At 36.8% G+C, this 22,754-nt stretch overlaps 1 long non-coding RNA gene and 1 pseudogene across 2 annotated transcripts in view; one reads left to right on the top strand and one right to left on the bottom strand.

The window, feature by feature from the left end:
* LOC107511893 overlaps window positions 1-22,754 on the bottom strand; it is an 84,795-nt gene that overhangs the window by 38,689 nt on the left and 23,352 nt on the right. The window lies entirely within an intron of this gene.
* Window positions 17,956-18,074, top strand: LOC118603051 (annotated as a pseudogene).

Here is a 22,754-nt window from a genome sequence, read left to right as displayed (position 1 = left end):
AGTGTGACTCAGCATTGTTCCTAACTACCTTCTGCCTACATACTGATCAAACACAAAAGCACTTTTTCCTCTTAACAAGTGGACTTCAAAACCTTCCAAAGATGCCTTCATGAAAGTCAATGGATGACTGGGCCTTGTCCTGGTACAGGGAAATGCAGCAAGGTTCACTCATAAAAGCAAGTCATAGAGAAAAAAATATTCCACAAAGATGAGTTTCAGTAGTAGCTGTTGAGAAGGCTTATAAACAAAACTCATTTTTGTACTATAGTTTCTTGAGTTTTCTAATGAGGCTCTCTCTCTTGAGTTCTAAGTAGGGCTGTGGGCAAGAACAAAGTTCCTTGTTACTGCCACACATCTCTTCTGCTGCCTATGTGCTTTCTGAGTCACTTCGGTTTAATTTATTTACCCTCTGGCTGCCTGCATGTTTGAGCCCAACCAATGTTCATGGGAAGTGTGTCATAATTGCAGGCAATGAAACTGTTTTTAACCTTGGAGCCAATGCCATTCCATCTCAGAAGTTAACATTCTAGGCTCTTGAGCTCTAAATTCTAAAATTTCTGGTTTCATTCTAATCCTGAAATCCTCAGAAATGATGGCAATGTCTCATACCTTCAAGTTCAGTATTTTCTTACATGGTACTTTGCAAGTGGTTTTCCAGAGGAGGTATACTCTATTTTGTTTCTGAAAGAGCTAAAAGAGGGAGAGATGTGATATGAATGGTAGAGAGCCAAAATTTAACTCATCCTTCAGTAGGACATTTTTTGAGTTGGCTATTATTACTATAGGTGACTTTCAAAACAATAGCTCTCAAATATTTAACCAAAAATAAATACTGTAAGAAGGTTCAATTTCCTTTTTTGGTGGCATGTCAGTTGGAAGATATCTTTGATATACGCAGTGTAAAAAAGTATTTCTTGGTTTTATAGGAGGCATAAGTTGTCAAGCATCATCTGAAATTCTTCATGAAACAAACAAATAACAGCACCAGGGTGTGAGATTCTTTTTCAACTGGCACAAGGAAAATTAAAAATTCTAGCCCAGGATCTCCAAAAATGTCACATATTTTTTATGTGGAAAAAAAATAATAAATACAAATAAAATCAAAACTATCTTGATGTCTTAGAGGAAAATTCCCTGGAACGTAAGCATCTCCTTAGATTCTTTCTTCAGCAAGAGACCCCTTCCAAAGAGAAAAGCAAAACAATTATATAGAATAATCACAGAACTCTAGTTGACAAGAAAAAAAGGACATTAGTTTTCTGACTTTAAAATGGGCCTAGGTATTGCTGTCTAAATTCAAGTCATCTTCCTAGTAAATAAAATGTTATCTTTCCAATACAAACTCCACTTATTTAGTTTCATAAACTGTAATGTCTAACGCAGTTTCCTCAGACATTACAAATAAAATATGACCTCCTTTGTACATGGCTCAAATCCACGTAAAAAGATACCGAAGGAGATGATTCACTAACCAGGAACCTTGCAAACGGCAGAGCGAATAGACACTGGCACCTCCTGTCTGTGAGGACAGGAGATTTTATGACCTGGAAAGATGTCTGTGGAATGGGTGCTTGAAAGTCTACACTGGCTGCAAGGCGTGGGTCCGGGCATTACTTCCAACCCTACTCACTGCTGTCTCTCTGCTGGGTGCTGGGTGACTCAGGGGCTTGGTTTTGGCACATGCAGACTTTCTCCTCTGAATTTCAAAGGCGGTTTAGTTCGACAGCCTCTGAACGGAGTGGTTCATGACTCAGGCAACAACTGTTGGGTAGCTAAAGAGAAATGATCTTGCCATAATAACAGCCTGCAATCTGTTTCTCTTTCCATCCTGAAATCTCAAAGATTATAGGAAGAACTCATCCCAGGGAGATATCAACTCTCAGGTAGAGAAATGAAAACAAAATCTTAGAGAGACCCACTGCCTCTAGTCTGCATCAGGATCCCTACTCACCCACCTAATCTCATCATCCCCAAGTTATAGCAGAACTAGTCTGAAAGTTTTCTGCTGTGAATTACTGATAATTTAGGGAAGTGGATGTTCTTCCCAACAGCTTCCTATTACTCAAGAGAGATGGATCATATGATCATCAGCTGGTTTCTCAAGCACTCTAGATTAGGCACTGAAAATCACCCTGAGTCACTTATTAAGTCTTGCCCATACTTGAAGATTTAAATATCAAAAGAGATACTGGTGACTGAAGCTGATGAAATAGAAGACACTAAAAGAGTACAATGTGCAAAATCCGTAGACGAATGGAGTGCCCATCTCTTTAATCGTCAAGTATCTCTCACCAGCAACAAATCCCGGTGAGGTTTTTATGGCTCACCAAAACTTAACACGGAATTTGTTTTATGTTAGTCTGGAAACAGGGGAGTGAAAGAAGGAATAGGAGAGAGACAGTAACAAAATTCTGCTCTCATATGAAGGCAATGTGATGATTAAAAATGTAGTTTTGGATGCAGACCCCTGGGGATCATCTTCCGATTCCTACCTATTAACACTGTGATCTTGAGTGAGTTACATCATCTCTTTATATCTCAGTTTTCTTAATCTGTGAAATGGGGATAAAATAGGCACCTATCACAAGGGTTGTTGCAAAGATTAAATAAATTAATATATTTGAAGCAGAACATGATTAAGCATTCAAAAATTTAGCTAATATTGCAAGAAGAGTTTTTTTTTAAGTTTTAAAGTACTGTTCTTAAAAAATAAAGATTTTGACCTTTCCAGTGTGTCTTCTCTGCTTTTATATTTGTTTGACCTCTTTTCTTCTTCTTCTAATACTCATCTTCTCTCACTCATACTCTCAAACACAAATGCACAAAAGAATGCAAACACACTTAACAGGGAAAGCATTAAACCAGAGTTTGTAAACAACATCTTGAATTCTATACATCACTTGACCATGCTCTTCGTCTATAAAAAATATATATTTTTCACATGCCTTTTCAGAGATATCCCGTTTCTTAGAAGTAAAGCCATAGCCATCTATAAAGGAGGGTTCTGAACAATTGAATGTGAATCACTCAATTGTACTAGAGACTTACACTTTCCCCATGTTGGAGTAATCAGTACCAGACTAGTCCTCTTGCTATAAATAAATATAAAACTGAAACAGAAGTTTCCACACTTTAGACGATAATCAGAGAAGAAATGTGATCCCTGAGAAAAGGAAAACACATGATGTCAACCCCATAATCCCCTTCAGCGGTTTGCCTGGAAGCACCTTCTCAACTGTGGTGCATGAAGAAGTAGCTTAAGCAAAGCACAGTGACCTCGCTGAGCTGATGGGGTAAAGACGCATTCAGGGTTGCGTAGGTAGCTGAAATTTTTGCATAACGTACCAAAGAGAAAGTGGTTGTACACACACACACACACACACACACACACACGGGGTAGGGAGGGGGACAAGAGGACAGGGGACAGGAAGACTGCATTGCAGAAATATATATAAAAGTCTCCTTGAAACTTTCACTGAACACTAAATTGTACATGCATAGTGAAAGACTCTGTGAGTTTTGGCAGAGAATAATTACTGAGAAACAGAGCTGAACAAGGATTCCAGGGATTATATAAGCCTTGGAGACACCGAAGATCTGGTCAGCCAGAACTGAGACCTCACTGTGTATAATGGACATTCAATGGAGATCTCAGTAAGGCAAAGTCTTAGGAGTAGGGCCGATATCAGAAGCCAAGCAGGGTTGGGCCTGGTCAGTACTTGGATTGGAGACCACTTAGGAACACCAGGTGCTATAAGTGTTAAAATTAAAAAAAAAAAAAAAAAAAAAAAACAGTAGAGCTATTCTAGGTCTAGAATAGTGTTACTTTATATTCTCCTTAAACACTTTAAAACAAGCCTCGAGAGGGTTACGCTGTGAGCAAATTAATCATCTGACAGAACAAAAGTCAAGACTCTTCCAGGGAAGACAAATGTAGTTTTGCAACAATATAAAATCCATGTGTTCAGTATGCAATGACAAAAAATAAATGTGAAGAAACAGAAAAATGTGACCTATAACTAAGAGGAAAAACCAGTCAAAAGAAACAGACCCAGAGATAACACAGATGCTGGAATTAGTAGACAAAACTTTAAAACACACCAAGAACTTAAAGCAAACTAGACACAATAGGTGAAAAAATGAGGAATCGCAGTACAGAAATAGAAACTATAAAAAGGACCAAACGAAAATTCTAAAAGTAAAAATTATCATATTTGGAATAAAAAATTTACTGAGTGAGCTTAACAGCAAATTGAACACTGCGGGGAAAAAGAAAAAAGAAAAAAAGAAGAAAGAAAGAAAAAAAAAGAAACCAAAGAACTTGAAGCATACACAGTAAAAAAGACTGAAAAAATGAATGGGTCCCAGAGACAATATAAAATGGTCTAATACAAGTATAATTGGAGTCCCAGAAGGAGAGGAAAGAGATTGAGTCGGAAGAAGTATTTGAAGACTCAATGACCAACTTTCTCTTCACCTCTGATGAAAAAATATCAATCTAGAATATATGTGCTGCTGAAGCGAGTACAAAAAATATCAACCTAGAGACACCAGAAATTTAACAAACCTCAAGAAGTAAAGATACAAACAAAACCACATCTAGACACATTGCTGAAACCAAAAATAAATTTTAAAAAATCTTTAAAATAGTCAGATAATCACCTACAGGGAAACAAAGATTTTAAATATTGCCTGCTTCTTATTAGAAACAATAAAAGACAAAATCCAACAAAACGGCATTTTTAAAGTGCTTAAAAGAATAAAAGAAAAACCTGCCAATTGAGAATTCTATGTTCAGTGAAAATCTCTTTGAAAAGGCGAAGGCAAAATTATTTTTATTAGATAAAAACTGAGCTAATTTATTATGAGTAGACCAACATTATAAGAAATGTTAAAGGAAGTCCTTCAGGCTGAAGGAAAATTGCATACACAATGGAGCAAAGAGCATCATACACATATGTGAATAAATATAAGAATTTTTGTTTCATAATTTCCTTAAAAGTAGTTGTGCAAAAATGTGATTTATAATATATGCAGAAGTAAAATATATAAAAATATCACATTGTAAGAGTCTTACGATGTACATAAAATTGCATCACAATAATTCATCAGAGGCTATACTAAGAATGCAAATAATATTCCTAGACTAATCAGGAAAAATGAAATTCAAAGAGCTATAGTTAAAAGTTAATAGAGGAGGCGGTTGATAAGAGACTCAGATGTAGTGGCTGCCTGGGTTTGCGAGCCAGAATGGGGGAGGGCTCGACAAAGAGATGATGGATTCTGCCAGCATTTCTGTCTGAGAAGAGGCTGCCCCTTCAACGCTAGCCTGAAACCAGAGGGTTCAGCTCCTCCCAGTGTGTCCCTGGCACCACCTCCCCCAGGGGCTGCCGCAGCATCGAAGCTCAGAGCGAGTGAGTTTGTCAGCAAATCAGTCCGCACGACACTTCTCCAAGAACTTCTTTCAGGCATGAATTTTAAAAATCAGAAGATTTTACCTAAGAACCTGGTTTTGTGTATCCGTTATCTATGACCATGATAATGCTGTATAACGACCAACCATAAAGCTTCAGTAGCATGCCAAAAAAAAAAAAAAAAAAGCTAATCGAGGAGATAAAACAGTGTAAAATAATTCTAAATTACTATAAAAGAAGGAGCCAAAAAGGAACAAAGACTGATGGGGCATACTGAAAACAAATAATAAGATGGTAGACTTAAATCCACTGTATTAACAATTACGTTAAATGTAAATTGATGAAACACTCCAATGAAAAAGCCGTTCTTGTCAAACTGGATAAGAAAGAAAGACCTGACGATATAGAGTTGCACTTTAAACATAAATAAACACATTAGTTAAAAGAAAAAAGAATGGGAAAAGATATATATATATATAAATATTAATCATTAAGAAGAAATAACAATCCTGAATGAGTATGCAGCTAATAACAGTGTCTCAAAATACAAGAAGCACAAATAGAGCTAAAGGGAGAGATAGACAAATCTATAATATTGTTGGATTTGCACTCTCTTGTCTCTTTAATTGACAGAAAAAGTAGACGAAAAATTAGTGAGAATATAATATTTGAATGATACTATCAACCAACTTAATCTAACACTGAACACTAGACCCACCAACTTCAGAATACAACTTTTTTCAAATGCACAGGGAATGCTAAGCTGGGGCATATATGGAGCTAGCTATAAAAGAAGTTTCAACAAATTTCAAAGGATTAAAATCACATACAGTATGTTATTTGACCACAAAAAATTAAATTATAAATCATCAGCAAAAAAAAAAAATCTAAAATATCCCCAAATTAATTGAATTTGAAATAAAAATGTTTTAAATCACGTATGAAAAACTGTGGGATACAGCTTAAGCAGTGCAGAGGGAAAATGGGACCTTTTTTTTTTTTAACTTATATTAGAAAAGAGGAAAGATTTAAAATAAACAATTTAAGAAGCTAGAAAAAGACAAAAGTAAAGCTAAAATATGTAGAAATAAAAATAATAATAAAGATAAGGATAGAAATTAACAAAATAGAAAACACAAAATCAAGAAAATCAAGTATTGGTTCTTTGAGAAAGATCGATAGAGATCTTCTTTGGTACACTGATCAAGAAAAAACAGAAAATACGAATTAACAATATAAAGAATGAAAGAGGAGCACCCCTACGGATCTATCAAACATTAAAAGGATAATAAAAGATTATTATGAATGACTTTATGATAATAAATTTTAAAATTTAGTTGAAATAGAATTTGTATCCTAGACACTAATATAAAAAGAAGTTGAAAATCTAAATAACACTATATCCTTTACCTATGCAGGAAGAATTAAAAACCTTCCCCAAAGAAAATCCCAGGCTGAGATGGTTTCACTAGTAAATTTCACTATTTAAAAATAAAATAATACTAATCTTATATAAATTCTTTCAGAAAATAGAGGAGGGAAAATTTCCCAATTTACTTTGTGAAGCTAGCATAATCTTAATAAAAGTCTAAAACATTACAAGAAAATATCTCTCTTGAACATAGACAAAAATATTAACAAAATATTAGCAAACTAAATTCAACAATATATAAAATTGAGAATATACTAGGACCAAATAGTGCAATATTGGTTTTATATTTGAAAAATCAATGTAATTCCCTACATTTACAAAATAAAAGAGAACAGTCACATGATCATTTCAATATATGCAGAAAAAGAAATAAGCAAAATTCAGTGATTGTTCATGAAAAAAAACAACCACCAATTTTCGTAAACTAGGAGTGAACCTGAAAAAGGCATCCATGAATTACCCACAACTACCTTCCCCCACCCTACTAAATTCGGCAACAAGGCAAGAATATCTGCTTTCACCATTTCTCAACACTGTACTGAGTGTCCTGGTCAGGGCAAAAAGGAGGATGGAGACAAAAGCCACCAAGTTTAATGGGAAAAAAAGACAGAAACTGTTTTTATTCATGGATGATATCTGTTTTAGAAACAAGGGTCAGGCCCAGTCATATTACTGACCATGTCACTAGTCAACAAACCATATAACTACGTAGGCAACTGTCAGGAAATCCCCCTAATATCCTGGGCCTGACGTTTCATGATTTAGGCCAAAACAAGGGCAAAAGATCAGTGCTGTGAATGAATTGTTTTCCACAATGGAAAGAACCTGGGGCTAGAAGTGCCCTTTACTGGATTTGCCAGTTAAGAAACTCTGTGACTATGATTAGTCACTTCACCTCATCTTTGCCTCTATAATTTCATCTGTAAAATGGGAAAGTTAATCATTTCCAACCCTAAGATTCTAATTTTGGTCCTCAATAGGCAAATATTTGTTCATTTAGCTTCTAGCCCTAGACAAAATTAGGGTAGCAGGACCAATGCTCCATCATTCCCAGGGTCCGGAGGGCACAGAGAACCTAGACCCCATGAGTTGTATCTCAAAAACATACCAAAGATAGATCCACTTCTCACCATCTCCCACTGTCACTTCTCACTTGCAATAGCCTTTTAATTGGTCTCCCTGGTTACAGTTTTGCTTTTCTTCAGTCCATCCTCCACCATCAGCCAAAGAAATATTTTTAAGACTGGGTCAGAGCATATCATTCTTCCACTTAAAACCCTCCAATGGGTTTCTCATTGATCTCACTCCTGACTGAAGATAATAAGGCCTAAAAATGTGCTTCCTGGCTACTTTTCTAAACATATCATTTAGCCCTTGTTTCATCTTGCTCACTACACTCCTGCTGCACTGGCCCAACTGTCCCTCAAGTACGCCAATCCTGTTTCTACTTCATAGCCTTGATGTTTTCTGAGACACTCTCCTTCCAGATCTGGACATGGCCGACTCCTTCTCTTCGTTCACGTTTCAGAGACACCTCTCTCGACCACCCAATCTAAAGCACATACGTACTCTGCCCTGCTTCCTAACTCTCATTCACTTTAGCCATTTTCGTTTTCTTCCTTCCCAATGCATTCAGTAATTTTCCTACTTATGCATTATCTGCTTCCTTCACTAGACTTTCTCCCTCTTGTTCACAGCTGTTTCCCTTCGTCTGGAGCAGTGTCTTGCATATATTAGATGCTCAACATACCCGTTTGAACATATGAATGAGATCCATCCTATCAGATTATATCTTGCTTGAGCTGCCACTGGACCAGCAGCCTGCCTCTGGGTCAGCCCAGACCAAACCTAGACTTTTCCATCTGCCTCTTAAAGCAAGTAAATGCAATTAAATTATGTACAATATATTTATTAAGTATCATCTAAGTACTTGCTCTATGGATGCAAAGAATAACACGAGACTCCTACACAGCAGGACTCACAATCTAATGATGAAGACAGACCAATAATAATAATTATTATTATAATATAACATTTAAATAATTATTAGAATAATAATTGCAATTATAAGACCTAAAATTGTATGAATACTTCCCAAATTTCCTATGAATTATATAATTTGATACCAAGAGAGTAGCCATCTTTTTTAGTCATTATTTTCAATCAGAAAGGAGTCAGACAAAGAAAAGATGATAGAGGTACCCTGACATAGTGGAAGGAAGGAACGTGGTGTTTGGACTTCCTTAGAAGACCTATACTCATCTCTTTAAAATGTAATGATAATAATAACAGTGACAACAACAACAATAACAACAACAGTAACTTTTTAGTAGGAATCTATTATGAGCCTAAGCAGGACTAAGTGATGCCACACAATTAACTCTGAGTCAGTAAATAATGGGTGACCTTGGGAATGTAACTTAGCGTCTTTAAATCTCAGTTTCTTGTCCCTATCATGGTGAAAATTTATATGATTGTTGAAGTAATATACAACGAGTAGTTGTTAAGTGGGAGGAGCTGAAATATTAATTACTGTTTTTAATAATTACCAGAAATCATATACCTTAGAGGAGTCTGTTGGCAACAAAGGCAAGTGGTGGCTGCGGCCCAACTGTCACTTGCTCCTGACCAGAGCTATTTTGATCACTAGGGAGATCTGTATCCTTGCTAGGCTAGAGTCAGTGAGGTGCTATGCCCAATCGGGAGTTTGCAGTTCTGCAGGGTAAAACAAAACAAAATAAAACCACTCACGACTCGGTTAAATATAAATTTTATACAGTAAATTCTTAATTGTAATATTTTATCCACTTGTGAAACAAATGAATGTTGCTGAGCTGCCATGAAACTGGCCCTAAGCAAGAACTCATCAACCAATCCGGAGTTGGGGGAAGGGAGACTTTCATAAAAGAAATGTCATTTGAGCTGGGTCTGGAAGGATGGCTAATGAGATTACCCCTATGGGATGAGGAATTCAAAAGCACAGGGTAACACAAAATATTTGGGATCTCATCTTCATATTTTTAAAGTAGGTTTACCTTTCTGGCACTATTTCCTATATTGTTATTGTTGCTCTTTTTTAAATGATATTAAAATAATGCGTTCCCTGGGCAAGTCAATTAAAGATATTGGAGGTTTTTCTGTAGTTATTTTAGGTGTCAGGAAGGAGACAGACTGGATTCATGGTCCAGCATATTATAGATCAAATAGGCAGTCAGCATGCAGATAACAGAAAATCAAATATACTGGGTTTTAGGAAGGAACAAATTTCATACTCTTGGAACACTGGACTTTCCTAATGAATTTCCGAGAAAATGTGCTCATTGTCTGCCAAGTGACAATCTCTGAAGTGCTAAAAGTATGCCCACAAGAGGAAAAACAGCATGTTCCTCTAGGAGACCTTATATATATCCCTCAGGTATCATTCATCGATGAGTGGTTAAGAGTGGGTGCACACACCAGTATATTCATGCAAGTCCATGTACGAATTCCACGGATGGACATAGTAATGAAGAGAAGAATATCACTTTTTGGTAGCATTAATTTAAAGATACTTGAGAACAAAATTTTCCAAAGTTCTCCCCTCTACAGTTCACATTCTACCAAAAACATCTAGTAATGTCTTAGTTCCTAAAGAGAAATTCCTCTGTAACGTGGAATATGTATATGTATACATATATGAATATGTATACGTATCTACCTATATGTACATAACCATGACAATGACATAGGCATTGCTAGTTCCATTTTACGTATGAGGAAACCAAGGTTCAGGTCATTCAGCTAGTAAGTGTCGGAGCCAGAATTTCAACTCACATCTTCTGCCTCCACTATGCTTACTCCTAAGTACCTTGTACCTTCTAAGTACTTTCTAAGACTGCTACTGAGCTAGTGGTCTGAAACCAAGAATTGACTAGAAGTCAGAGACCTTATCCTCTGTGGACCCCTGTCTGTTCACCACCCTGCCTTTAATAACAACAGTCATCAATCTCCAATTATGTGCCAAACAGTATGGTGCATACTGGGGATATGTAGATGAACAACATATCCTTAGTTTTGAAGATCTCATCATGTAGTAGGGAACTGAGTTTTATGCTGGGTCTCTGTGACACTAAATTATTTTTTAATCCCTTCATATTTAAATCAACCTACCCGAATAATAATGGAGCAACTCAAGTGGCTAAAAGAGAAAAATACATTGAGAAAGGAATCCTTTAAGAGACAGGGTGCAAAAGCCATATTCCAAATATTTCTTTCCAGTAACAATTAGAAAACATCACCCTCCTTTGCAAGCAACACCTCCAATAAGGGTCTAATTATCCAAAATATATAAAGAACTCACACGACTCAATAACAACAACAACAACAACAAAATACAATTAAAAAATGAGCAGAGGACCTGAATAGACACTTCTCCCAAGAAGATACACAAATGGCCAACAAACATATAAAAGAATACTCAATAATATCACTAGCTATTAGGGAAATTCAAACTGAAACCACAGTGAGATACCATCCACATCTGTTAGAATGGCTATAATCAACAGAACAAGTAATAACAAATGTTGGAGAGGACGCAGAGAAAAAGGAACCCTCATGCACTGCTGGTGTGACTACAAATTGGTACAGCTACTGTGGAAAGCAGTATGGAGGTTCCTCAAAAAAACTAAGAATTGATTTACCATATGATCCAGCAATCCCATACTAGGTATTTCCCCTAAAGACTTGAAAATGCATATCTGAAAAGATATATGCACATGGATGTCCATAGCAGCATTATTCACAGTGGCCAAGAGATGGAACCAACCAAAGTGTCCCACAACAGATGACTGGACAAAGAAGCTGTGGTACATATATACAATAGAATATTACTGAGAAGAGATGAAATACTGCTATTTGTGATAACATAGATGGATCTTGAGATACTCAAAATAAACCAGACAAAAAGTTGAAAACCGCAGAATATCACCTACATGGGGGATAGCAATCTAAAATAAACAAACAAACATGACAAATAAACAGAGACTCAAGGACATGGACAATAAACTAGTGGTTACCAGAGGGTAGCGGGGAGAGGTAGGTAGATGGGGTAAAGGGGGTCAAATACACGGTGACAGAAAGAAATCTATTGGCAGTGAACATATAATGCAATGTAAATATGACTTACTGTTGAATTGTGAAAAGAAAAAAAAAAAAAGAAAAGAAAAGAAAACATCACCCTCATTTGATCCCTTGCTACCGACCCTGTAGATGAAAACATGAACTATGCAAACATAGGTAATGGGCTTAAACTTTCCAGATCTCGTTTTCTTTATGAAACTAATCATTCCTGTTCTGAATCTATCTCAAGAGTTGCTAATAAGGATCAAATCAAAATCTTGATGATGTAAGCCATATGGTACAACCCTCTCATTTTACACGTGGGGAAATTGCTCCAGAGAGAGCAGAAAAGGACTTGCTCAAACTGCAATGCCTCCTTGATAGGTTGGAGGTTGTCTTCCCTGACCAATGGTGCAGGGTCTGTAAGAGATTAAATATATCCCGAATTATATTCATCATAGCTTACATGTGTAAAGGCTTTCACTGTTCTGTAAAAGGATCACACATACATTATCTCTACTATTTTGAGATTCTAAACCTCAGAGGGCCTCCAAGAGGCAGTAAGGGGAAATACTATTATTCCCATTTTACTGATGAGGACAGTGAGACTCAGAGGAGTCATAAGATCTTTCCAGTATCACACAGCATGCAGCAGACACAGAACACAAATCCAGGTTTTTAGTTCCAATCTACTGCTCTTATAACTCCTACACACTGAGTTTGAGGCAGGCAGAAGAAACCGAATAAAACACTAAAACCAGTTCTTTGAGGCCTTAGGGAACTAGCAGGACCTTACACATCCGGATTCATTTGGAAATGAGATCTACCTCAGTATGGGACTTTCTCAGCTAACTGAAGCAGACCCATTTACGCAGTCCCCCATCCTCCCAACCCCTGCTTTAACTCTCAACTCATTTCAACTGCTTTTAAAGTGCTTCACTATTTGAAACAACTTTTCTGAAAAGCAATTTGGCAATAATTTAGTCTAAGAAATAATTAGAGATGTTCACAAATATTTAGCTACAAATATTTTCACTACTATATTACCTACAATAGCCAAAAACAAAATTTTAAATTGAAAATTTTCTAGTAATAAGAGACAGGTTAAATTGATGACACATGCATATATTAGAGTTCTGCTTAGCCATTTAAAATTATGTTGTATGAATAGCTATTATATGAAAATATTCTTAATATGTAAAGTAAAAAGTGCATATATGAACTTGTTTTTATAAAACAAACAAACAAAACTATACACAGACACACATGCTAAGGTGCTATCTCTGTGTGGTAGGATTCTGGGTATTTTTCTTCTTTTTGATTAAGTGTATGTTCCGATTTTTCCAAAGAAATTAAGAAAATGTTAATTTTTAAAAATGCTTGTGTCATACAACCCAATAGCAAAAAACTCCCAAACAATTCAATTAAAAAGTGGGCAGAGGACCTGAACAGACCTTTTTCCAAAGAAGACATCCAGATAGCCAACAAGTACACGGTAGGTGTTCACCATAACTAATCATCAGGGAAATCAAATCAAAACCACAATGCGTTATCACCTCACATCTGTTAGAATGGCTATTATCAAAAAGACCAGAAATACAAAGTGTTGGTGAGAGTATGGAGGGAAAAAAACCTTGTGCACTGTTGGTGGCATTGTAAATTGGTACAGTCGCTATGGAGGATCCTTAAAAAATTAAGAACAGAACTACCTTATGACCCAGCTATTCCACTTCTGGGTATTTATCCAAAGGAAATGAAAACACTAACTCGAAAAGGTATCTGCACCCCATGTTTGTTGTAGCATTACTGGACGATAGCCAAGACATGGAAACAACCTAAGTGTCCATTGATAGATGAATGGATAAAGAAAATAATCTGCAACTATGTGTGGTGATGGATGTTAACTAGTCTTATTTTGGGGATCATTTCACAATATATACATATATCGAATCATGTCGTTTACCTGAAACTAATATAATGTTGTAAGTCAATCATATCTCAATTTTAAAAAAAAGACATATCGACAAGCTAAAAGAATATGCACCCAATCCTTCATCTTCAGAGGGACATCATTTCATCTTCCTGAAGGCCCAGTCATCAGCATGAACACGGTACTGCCCAACCAGGAGCCATGCACTTAGGGCATACTGAAATGCGTAGGACTCGTTTCCGCTGCAGTAAGCAGTCTTGGACCCATGGGCCCTTTGAGTTCTCACGACTGCATCTTATAGTCCTTCTATCCACTGTATCAAAATAAGCTCTTCCGTCCTGTCACCATCAGTGTCACCCTCCCCTCAACTTCTAGCTCACAGCGTCTAATCTGAAGTGGGCTGAGAAATTAGATCATGAAAATTTAGAATCGTTTATAAAAGAAATGCAGGTGAGAGTTATTGAAAAAGTACGTAGTACTGTACAAATATATAAGCTCCAATTATGATGTATGCTTTTTTATCTTATTTTATATATGCATTATGCTTATACTGCATCTAGTTTCCTCATCTGTGACGTGAGCATATTAATGTACCTACCTTATATGATTGCTGTGACGAACAATTGAGTTATTATTTGTAAGGCACTTAGACAGTGTCTGGCACATAGTAAATAATGAGTAAGTGCTTAGGCTTATTTTTTCCTATTTCCCACCTTTATGCCAAGGTAGTTTTTATGAGTAAGTGCTTGTTAAAGAAAATAAATAAGTTAGTGGAGTAAAATTTTAAAAGCGCATGGGATCTGAATCAGAGCTTGGAAGACTCTGACATGAGTAAAGCGTTTCGGCCGTAGGGAATGACCCCTGACCTCTATCATCTCCTCTTGGAAACTTTTCTGGTTTACTTCATAGTTCGGCGCTACACAGTGCATACACACACGGCGTATGTGCCAGCACGCCCATCGCCCTTCTTCTCCTCTCTCTTCTATGATCCCTTGTACTCTCATAGTCAAAAACTGACAAAAGGAAATGATATGATTTAGGATATGATATCACACACAAGACATTCCTATAATGAAGCAAAATGCCTCAACACAATAATAACGAAGATATATAAGATACATACTATGCACTGAACATACTCCTAGCTGGGCTAAGCACTTTCCATATATTAATTCATTTAACTTCCACAACCATCATCTGAAGTAGAGACCGCTATTATTCCCTTTCTACAGATAGAGAAAACAAGGCCCAGAGAAGCTAAATAACTTGCCCAAGGTCACACGGCACTGTTCACACTGACTCCCAATATAATGCTTAGAAGGTGTGTGTTTTTATAAGTCATTCTACTGTAATGTGGGCATGTGTAACACCAGAAGGGAGTATTCATTAGAAGAATAAATATTAATTACTTGGTCTCAAATAAGAAGTTTCCAGTGATCCTTGTTTTACCTCCTGTCCCTTTTCCGAAGAGCGCTGACTATCCTAATTTGGTTGTGTAATCACTAGACAAGAGAAACTTCTCCGGGGACCTCCACTCAGTGCTCTGCACTTGGACACAAAAGTCCTGTGTTTGAGTCCTACCTTCTCATCCTTTGTTTCTGGGTGAACACAGTGATTTGATTTAAACTCTCAGCACCAGACTCCTAATATTCAAAGTGGAGTGACAATTGAGTTTGTTGTGCGGGCTTAATGCACTATGTTTGAGAAACTGCCTTTTAAATCCTAAAGAACCATGTAGACAGGAGGTAGGTTATTGTTTATTGAAAAACATGTCCTCTTCTTTATCCTCATCTATAATCTCACAGTGACAGCTGAGTCCTCTTCCACAAACAGCAGCCTTGGCCATCCAGGCCACTCAGAGGATGTCCGAGTCTGGGCTAAGAGCATCAGTACTCAGAATTAGATTCCATCAGGCTGTAGGTAAATTGTCCTCCATATCGTCAAAGCACCCAGTCTATAGAAATGTGCCTGAATTGTAGCAATAATGGGTACTGTTAATTAAATAGAGACTCTGAGAACTCTCTTCATGGGATATTTAAAATAGAGTAGGTACTTCCACCTTGAATGTTTCAGAAACTGATCTGACCAGAGGTAGAGGCTCGAATGGATTGACCTCCTAGGGTCTTTCCCACTTCTGTAGTGCTATGATTTTAGCATTACAGTTCTTTGCTCAGTGTTACCAACCACCCTTGTTTAGATACTCTGGGCTCCTTGTCCATTAGATGAGCTGCATTCACAATACCAAAGACAACTCATGAAGACTGTCTAATTCCTTCAGTGCATTTTCAAGTACACAGTTACCAAAAAACACGTGTCTCCTTTTTTATACCTCAGAATGCAGGGGTCTGTGGCACTCAATTTCTCCAGAAAAGTCGATATATTACTTATAATGATAACAAACACCTTACACTTATATAGTGCTTTATATCCTTCAACATACTCTATTTGACTAGATTTCAGAACCACTATTGTGCTAACGAATATGCAATTATTATGGTCCATATTTTACAAAAGACAAAACAGAGACAAAGAGGCTTAGCAAGCTGCCTGAGATGACATAGCTAGTTAGTAACTAAGCTGACTCCTGGATCCAGAGCATTTTCTACCACTCACAGAAAAAAAATTCACTTTTATACCATGGGCCACCCAAGACTGAAACGAGATGAGACAGAGCAAGGAAGTCCAGACCAGGGCTCACATGGCTATTTATCCTTCCAGACCCCCCAAATTCCTGGAAATTATCTCTAAGCTATACTTGCTTTCCTATAACAAGACATCCTACCCTTTCTGACCATGGAAAATGTGGGCAAGTACGACTCTTGCCCTACCTGGGAATCTCCCATACATAGCAATTCCCAACAGCAAATCTCGGAATCGTCTTGCAAAGATCAACCCTAGATGGAAGACCTAACTCTGGAGAGCCCAAGTTTCCATCCTGCCTTCACACGTATGGAGTTAACAGTGCCCTAAGGATGCCACTTGATTTGTGATAGATAGAAAATGTAAAATCGCATCACTGTAGCATCCACTATAACTTCTAAGACATTATTGAAAAGTTTTCAATTGTAAGCAATTTTCAAATCACATATAGGAGGTAGAGGGAAGGTCACAAAACTACATTCAAAATAGGAAGTTGAGATTCTTGTTGCAGTGTGAGCTACATATCCCAGATCCAGGGGCTTATGGAATCATGACAAGAGACTAACCCATAGATGAATCTTGTATCTGGTGTGGGTAACAGATGATGATGGAAATCTTAGCGTTAACAACTTTTCCCATTTTTGGGTCAATTTTTTGACACCAGTTTATTAATAACGGTAGCTGCCTTCAAATTACTGTTGGGACCCTTAAAATATAAAAGCACATTAAAAACCACAAAAGCAAGTTAAAGTACACAATTTTTAGATAGGTCTATATAGACAAAATAGCAAAATTTCAATAAGAACAATTTTAAATAAAATGGACTTTTGCCCATATAAACTATTAATGCTGTTTTAACATTGCCCTTCTTTACAGAATAAAGTAGGTACCTAGCTTAATCGAAGATTATTTGCCCGGAAAATTTTGAGCATCACAAAATTCACCCACTCTAAGCCAAAATAAATATCTATTTATACATAATAAATTCTCAGTAATTTGAAAGAAGAGAAATATGAAATTATTTAATATTCAGGGTTATGGTTTATTAAAAAATAACATGTTTATTTTTTCATGTACAGTGAATATTATAAGGTAAGATATATCTGGGAATTAATAAGAGGAATAAAAGATGTAGTTGAAATATTGCAATCCAAAATAAGCCTATGTTACGTAATAATGAGTTTTAAACACAAAAACGCCATGTTATTTAATTTATTTCAAATATTTCTCAAAACAGCATCACAATTTTTAAATGCTGGCCACAAAATTATGAGGTTAGTTAATCAGTTTTATGTATTACTCTGTACGAACATATTATGTTACATTTTAAGAGGCAAATTTGGATTAAATTTTTATAACTTTCTACTGAGCTAAAAAATAAATATGAAAAAATACTGGTTTGATTCTTTGAAGAATTTTTTTTATTAGAAATAACATATCAAGTCTATGGCCATGCCACCCTGAACAAGTCCAATCCCACCTGATCTCAGAAGCTAAGCAGGGTCGGGCCTGGTTAGGACTTGGATAGGAGACCACCTAGGAAGATCAGGTGCTGTAGGCATTAAAAATTAAAAATAAAGGGATTGTAAGTTGACGAGGTCCTTGTAATCTGTGCGGTCAACCAATGGTTGCCTCACTAAAAATAAAAAATACAAAATAACATATTAAAACAAAGATTTATTCAAACTTAAAACAGTATAATTGGGGTGTGGATTTTATTTGATCCAAAAAACAAAAACTCAATCATCAAAAACCAAAAACAAATTCCTATTTAAAGAAATCGAAGAAGATACAAAGAAATGGAAGGATATTCTGTGTTCTTGGATTGGAAGAATCAACATAGTTAAAATGACCATATTACCTAAAGCATTATACAGATTTAATGCAATCCTCATCAAAATCCAATTGGCATTTTTTAAAGAAATAGAACAAAAAATCATCAGATTTGTATGGAAGCACAAAAGACCCCAAATTGCCAAAGCCGTCCTGAGAAAAAAAGAACGAGGCTGCAGGCATCACTCTGTCCAACTTCAAATTATACTACAAAGCGACAGTAATCAAAACAGCATGGTATTGGCAGAAAAACAGACACATGGACCAGTGGAACAGAATTGAGAGTCCAGAAGTAAACCCATATTTATATGGGCAAATAATTTTCAACAAAAAAGCCAAAAACATACAGTGGAGAAATGAAAGCCTCCTCAATAAATGGTGCTGGGAAAACTGGAAAGCCACCTATAAAAGAACGAAACTAGACTGTTAGCTATCACCACACACCAAAATTAACTCCAAATGGGTTAAGGATCTGAATATAAGACCTGAAACAGTAAAATGGATAGAAGAAAACATAAGAACTAAACTTCAGAACCTCAGACTTAAAGAGGATTTTATGAATTTGACCTCAAAAGCAAGGGAAATAAAAGCTAAGGTAAATGACTACATCAAAGTAAAAAGTTTCTGCTCAGCTAAAGAAATTATCAATATGGTAAAGAGACAACCATCCAAATGGGAAAATATATTTGTAAGCAATGCCCCCGATAAGGGTCTAATATTCAAAATATACAAAGAACTCATACAACTCAATAACAACAACAACAACAAAACAATCCAATTAAAAAATGGGCAGAGGACCTGAACAGACACTTCTCCCTAGAGGACATACAAACGGCCAATAAATATTTGAAAAGATGCTCAACATCGCTAGCTATTAGGGAAATGCAAATCAAAACCACAATGAGATACCATCTCACACCTGTTAGAATAGCTATAATCAACAGGACAAGTAATAACAAATGTGGGAGAGGTTGTGGAGTAAAAGGACCCCTCATACACTGCTGGTGGGACAGCCACTATAGAAAACAATATGGAGGTTCCTCAAAAAACTAAGAATTGATCTATCATATGTTTCAGCAATCCTTCTACTGGTTATTTACCCCAAACATTAATTGAAAATGTATATCTGAAAAGATATATGCATACCAATGTGCATGACAGCAATACTCACAGTGGCCAGGACATGGAAGCAACCAAAGTGTCCCATAATAGATGACTGGACAAAGATGACTGGTACATATATACAATGGAATATTAGTCAGACATAAGAAGAGAGGAAATACTGCCATTTGCGACAACATGGACGGACCTCAAGATAATAGAAATAACCCAGACAGAAAAAGTTGAAAACCACAGGATATCACGTATATAGGAGATATAAATCTAAAAGCAACAAATGAAGAGAATCATGGACATGGATTATAGATAAGTGGTTACCAGAGGGTAGGAGGCGGGAAGAGGGGGGAGGTAGACAGGGTAAAGGGGGTCAAATACGCGGTGACAGAAAGGAATCTAACTATGGGAGGTGAACACGCAGTGTAAATATATATATGCCATACTGTTAAAGTGTATAGCTGAAACTTATTGGATTTCGTTAACCAATGTCACCACAAAAAAATTAATTAATTTTAAGAAATGCAACAAAATCAACACCAAATAAGTTTTTTTTTTTTAAGATTAAGCCATGAACTATCAAAACATAAATAAGTATTATTTCAAATTCATTTCCATAACCTATCACTTTTAATATCTTTCTTCAAGCTGGCCAACAAACGTGTGCTTTAGGAATCCGAGCAGATTTACACGTATCCTTCTGTACCCGTTCTTCTATTTGGAATGAATTTATTTCCAAATTAACACAATTATTTTATGCTTTTTACAAGAGAACAAAAGACATAGCACCTTAATGGGACAAGATGCCTGAAAACCACACACAGAAAAATAAAATTGCAACCCAAGGCTTAATAGCAAGGTTAATAAAAATAAAATCACATTTGTATAGCATTTTTCACTCAAAAAGATTTCAAAATTCACCAAACTCAGATGTTCTTCCCTCATAACTGATATGTGTTCATTCTTTCAGAAAATATAAAATTTGATTAATAGCAAAAGTATACTTCAGATTCTATTGTCCTTCTGGACCAAGAAATTTTGGACCAAGATATACATATACCAAGATATACACATACACACACACACATATATATGTATGTATATATGTGTGTGTAACTAAATATAATTTCATATATGTATGTATATATGTGTGTGTGTGTGTATGTGTGTATAGATATAGATATATAATTTTCAAGAGAAAACAAGTGCAGCTGCACTCCTTAAATTAACCAAACTAAGAGTTTGCCAGTCTTGATGCATGGGGCTTTTCTGCATCACTTTTCCAGTATTGAAGCTGGGTGGGGAAAAAGGCATTAGTAATCTCACACCCAGCCCCTTGCTGGAGGCTCGGATGTTGAAAGTCTTGTCTTTGAAATGATACAAGCTACCATTCAGAGTTGCATCTGTAACCCTGACTCTTCACAAGAGTACTGGAACACAATTAACCCAAACACTAGGCCAGAGAGGAAATAATCACGTCTGCTCGACCAAAAAAAAAAAAAAAAAATCCAGACCCAGATTCAAACCTCTACCTCACTCAGTCCATGTTCCTGTGCTTCTTCCCATCCATCTCACAATTCCACAATTAGAACAATTAAGATAATACAACTGAATTACATACATTAACTCAAAGAGCCTACAGCTATTCAAATTTTCCTGTCCTTACTCATGCTCTCAAACGGTGTTACAGGCCAAATATTTGTGTTCCCCCAAAATTTATACGTTGAAGCTTTAACCCCCAATGTCATGGGGTTAGGAAGCAGGACCTTTGGGAGGTGATTAGTTTAGATGAGGTCATGAGGGTGGAGCTTCATAGGGAGGTTAGCGCCCTTATAAGAAGAGAAAGAGACCAGAGCTGGCTTTCTCCGTGCACACACACACACACACACACAGGAAAAGCCACGGGAGCACACAGCGAGAAGGTGGCTCTCACGAGGGACTAAATCTTCCAGGAGTTTGATCTGGGACTTCCAGCCTTCAGAACTGTGAGAAATCAATGCCTGTTACTTAAGCCACTCCATCTGTGGTATTTTGTTATAGCAGCCTGAGCTGACAAAGACAAACTCTATAAATGCCTTTCAAAACAAACACACCTGACACCTTTCACTCATTCATTTGCTTATTTATTGAACAAAAGGTACTGAGTGCTGCTACATGCCAGGAGCTGCTGCAGGCACTGAGGATGTAGCAGTGTGGGTCAGAGTGGGGTAAAAGGAACTCAAATCTCTGCTTTTGTGGAGCTTACATCCTTCCCCAAGTTACTGTCTCCCAAGACCACACCGGAACATCACACCAAATTAACTAGTTGTATAAAAGGACATCGGAACAATGGATTCACACCGTACTTTGATCCTAAAGTGTTCTTGTGTTTTTAAAGATATTATTTCCCACACCCAAGATGTTACCTCACGAATATGGAAATGGGGCCCATGCTAGCAGGAAAATATGAACTTTGTATTTATATATCCCTATCCTATTTAACTGGTTACAATGAACATATATTAATTTTGTAACTAAATATAATTCCATAAATTTTTTAAATTATACTATCGGCCCCTCAGTGTTTGTGAAAGACTGAAGCAAGACAGATGAAAGTGAATGAGATCCAGAGAAAGACCCTGAGTGAAGAGGAAAGAAGTGTCTCACAGAAACTCCTTCCCCAACGCCTCATAAAATTACAACAAAGTCCGCTAATAGCAACTAACGAGAAAAGGCACACAGCAGACACTCTAAGGCTCGAAGAGTGGCAGCTAAAAAGGACACCAATTCTGGGGTGGGGCTGGCAGCAGAATGACAAGGCTCCTAACTACTTTCTGACTTCTCAAAAGCTCTGGTAATCAGTCCAGCTAATCATGAGATTTCTCAGTCTTGGGTGGCCCATGGTATAAAAGTGAATTTTTTTTCTGTGAGTGGGAAGCAAAGTGAGGATACCAAAGTGTTTTTCTTCTTCACTGGGAAGTAGGGGAGACAGCTGCAAACAGCTGTGTGAGAGGAACAGAGGAAGTGAACAAGGAGGATGCCTCTGGCGAAGTGGACGCTCCACAGCTATATACTGAATGGCACATAGACCTGAAGCCAGAGGTTATTTATCCGTCAAAAAGAGATCCGTTCCCCACCCACACCAGACGGTATAGATAACTCTAATATAGACAACTAAACAAATCTCCGAAGGGACAGCAGAGCCTAAGCTGTCTAACAAAGCCCGCCTCAAGAGATTCCTTCTGGCCCACTTGTTCTTGGGCTATAGAAAAAAATCGCATAGCTTTTAAAAGGTAGACCCTAAGAAAAAAATGAC

Source organism: Rousettus aegyptiacus, unplaced genomic scaffold (assembly GCF_014176215.1).
Source record: "Rousettus aegyptiacus isolate mRouAeg1 unplaced genomic scaffold, mRouAeg1.p scaffold_m13_p_5, whole genome shotgun sequence".
Classification (NCBI taxonomy): Eukaryota; Metazoa; Chordata; class Mammalia; order Chiroptera; family Pteropodidae; genus Rousettus; species Rousettus aegyptiacus.
Note: the sequence above shows the minus strand (reverse complement) of the source record. Positions and strands in the feature narration are given on the sequence as shown.